At 38.5% G+C, this 3,345-nt stretch overlaps 1 long non-coding RNA gene across 3 annotated transcripts in view; it reads right to left on the reverse strand.

Moving 5' to 3' along the window:
- The window catches only part of LOC149747775 (uncharacterized), an 89,453-nt gene that overhangs the window by 55,462 nt on the left and 30,646 nt on the right, over positions 1-3,345 (reverse strand). The gene's annotated exons all lie outside the window — the stretch shown is intronic.

The following is a 3,345-nucleotide window of genomic DNA, read 5'->3' on the forward strand; positions in this document are numbered from 1 at the left end:
CTATATAGTTACAGTAACCAACACTGGGATAAGTGTAGCTATATAGATCAATGAAACAGAATCGACAGTCCAGAAATAAATCCTTACATCTACGGTCAATTGGATTTTGACAGGTGTATCAATCAGGTTTCCTCAGAAAAACAGAACCAATAGGATATATGTACATGTAAGTAAAGAGATTTATTTTAAGGAATTGGTTCATGCAGTGTGGGAGATGGCACATTTGAAATTTGTAGGGCAGGCCAGCAGGCTGAAAACATAGGCAAGATTTCTGTGTTATAGTCTGGAGGCAGAATTCCTTCTTCTCCAACTTCCATTTTTGCTGTTAAGGCTTTCAACTGATTGGATGAGGCCCACCCACATTATCAAAGGTATTATCTTACCAACTTAAAGTCAACTGACTGTGTATGTTAATCACATCTATAAAGTACTTTCACAGTAACACCTACACTAGTGTTTGTAGTGACTCGACACCATAGCCACGGCAAGCTGGCACATAAAATTTAACCATCACAAGAAAGGTGTCAAGACAATTCAATAGGGAAAGTGTAGTCTTTTCAACAAATGGTGCTGGGGCAACTGGATTTCCACATGTTAAAGTATGAATCTGGACTCCTTCCTCATACCATATACAAGGCTTAACTCAAAATCCTTTGTAGACCTAAATGTAAGACCTAAACTATAAAGTTCTTAGAAGAAAACACAGAAGTAAATTGTGACCTTGGCTAGGGAATGGTTTGTTAGATATGGCACCAAAATCACAAGTGACAAAAAATAAATAAATAAATTAGACTTCATTAAGATAAAAACTTTGTGCTCTGAAGGACACCATCAAGATAATAAAAAAGATAACCCATAGAATGGGAGAAAACATTAGAAAATATAAATGTATCTGACATAAATCTAGCAAGGGACTTCTAATCAGAATATATAAAGAACTTTTACAACTCAGTAATGTAAAAACAAATAACCCAATTTAAAAATGGGCAAAGATTTGAATAGATATTTCTCCAAAGAAGATACACAAATGGCCTAGAGCAGGACCCATCAATCTAGAAGGTATCTTGACTTCTATCTATTTGTCCATTCACAATTCCTCAAATTTCTTAATCTCCAAAGGTCAGGAGCAAGGTGAGGGCTCTGATGAGTTGTTCTGATGAGTTAATCACTCACTTATGCATTTGTTTGAATCACTCATTCATTTTCTCAACAGATACTTTGTAAACACCTACTATGTAACAGTCATTCTACTGCATGTGGAGGTCCTCAGGGGATCTGTGTTTATAATTTAAAAGCACAGGTAGAGAATACTAAAGCACAGTCCCCACCCTCAAGGAATTCACAGAGTTGCACATCAGGAAAATAAGCATTACCAGGAGATGTGGTAAATTTGCCACCTCCTGAGAACAATCCTCATAGCTGTGTTCTGTCCCTGTTGGGTTTTCTGACCTCTGTGAACTAGCATTTATAAGGTCAATTTCCTTGGGCTGCCTGCTATAATTTTTGTTCCTTTTCCTTCCCTGAACTAGATTCTTCCTGGGCTCTGGATTTTTAAATGGATTGCAGATGGCTGTATATATGTCACTGATTTCATTTTAGGAGCACGTGTGTTGCTTTATGCCATTTCTGGTCATTTTGTTTTCAACATGAATAAAACAGTTCCACCTGCTTCTTTCATAAGACGGGTGTGGAGGCATTCAAAGGATCCCACTGGTGCTGCACAAAGATTGTTCATTGCTGACCGTGGGTTCTCAACACTTTTTATAATGCCAGCCCAGAGTCCCCAAAGACATTCAGTTGACCTTGTAGTTCACTTAAAGTGCATCTTCTGTAGATAGAGAACAAATGACCTGGATATTGCTGGAGGGCTGTATATTGAATATTTTTAGACTTTGAGTCATTGAAACTCAATTAAATATCATCTTAGGTCTGGAATTGATCTCCTGTTTGTTAATTTGTTCATCCGTGCTTCCTTTCATTCTTTCAGTAATGCTGTAGTGAGTGCACTCTGTACCATACTCTGTGTTGGCATGGGAGAAGTAAACACATAAATAAACACAGAACAAAACACAGTCTCTGTCTCATTGGAAGAAGAAAAAAGTAGGAAGAGGAGAAGAGGATGTTCTATGGACTTCCTATGAATTAATTCAATTAATCTTCATAACAACTCTAGGAGGTAGGTAAATTTTCATCCTCATTTTACAGATAGAATAGCCAAGATTAAGGCTACTTGCCCAAGGTCATCTCATTGATGAGTACTTAATGGCTATGGAATCCACGAACTATTATCACTGTGTTATGTTTCCCCAATTAAAATACAGTTTTCTGTATTATAATTTCTAAAAAGCATATAAAATGAACTATGGGAACCAGTGGGAGACACAGAGAGAGGAAGGGTGAGAAGCGCTTCAAAGAGGAGAAGGTAATTAACATATTCTTTATCTAGTTCCCAAGTCCCATTCTCCCTTTCTCCCCACAGACTCACATGACAGAACTTCTCTGCTTCACTGATGCAAAGGAGGGCGCAAAATGACCCTTGGTACAAAAACGCTGGAAATCCATCTGGGCAAGAACAACCCTGAGAGCCTGTGTCCAATCTCTGTGTCCTCTCCCTTGAGCATACTGTGTGTGGGAGTGCCTAAGACCTCCAGGAATAAATGCACAGTTTCTCTCTCCATCACTCCTACAAAGAGAACCCATAATCAGAAGATAGGAGCTCTAGAGACATCGATTTCAGTTTAATAAATGGAATTATTCAATTCCATGCCTGCTGGACTCCAGTCTGGATTTGGAGAAGAAGGGAGTACAGAGGAGCTGTGCATGATGCATTTCTGTGGTGGTCACCACGGAGCCACTACATTCCCCAGCAATATCCTCACATGTACAGGAGATTTTCAAGCCAGCTTCCTACTCAACCTCCCTTAAATAATGGTGACTATTTATCTCACTTGCCTAATTCAAGTCTTAGTTTATGTTTGTTGTGATAGTATAATCACCAGCATCTCTGTTTTCGTTTCATTCTCTAATCGTCCCAGTTTAGATGACTTACAGGGGTGGGAGAGTATGGTGTCCTAGAATGCCTGAGGTAAAATCCTATCTCTGCTATTCATTAGCTCTACAACCTAGATGAGTTACCTCAATTTTCCCTTCCCTGGATTCCTCATCTCTAAACTGGGATGCTAAAAACAGTACCTACCTCACAGGATTGTTGTGAAGATTAAATGAACCACTACATATAAAATTCTTAGAATGGTACCTAGCACAGTAAGGACTATGTAAGTGTTTACTATCGGAATTGGTTTGTATTGATTGCTGAATTGATTTTTTGTTGATTTTAGTACTTAC

The sequence above is a fragment of the Delphinapterus leucas genome, chromosome 13 (genome assembly GCF_059928025.1).
Source record: "Delphinapterus leucas isolate spDelLeu-1000000601 "Yukka" chromosome 13, BTC_Dleu_Yukka2, whole genome shotgun sequence".
Lineage (NCBI taxonomy): Eukaryota > Metazoa > Chordata > Mammalia > Artiodactyla > Monodontidae > Delphinapterus > Delphinapterus leucas.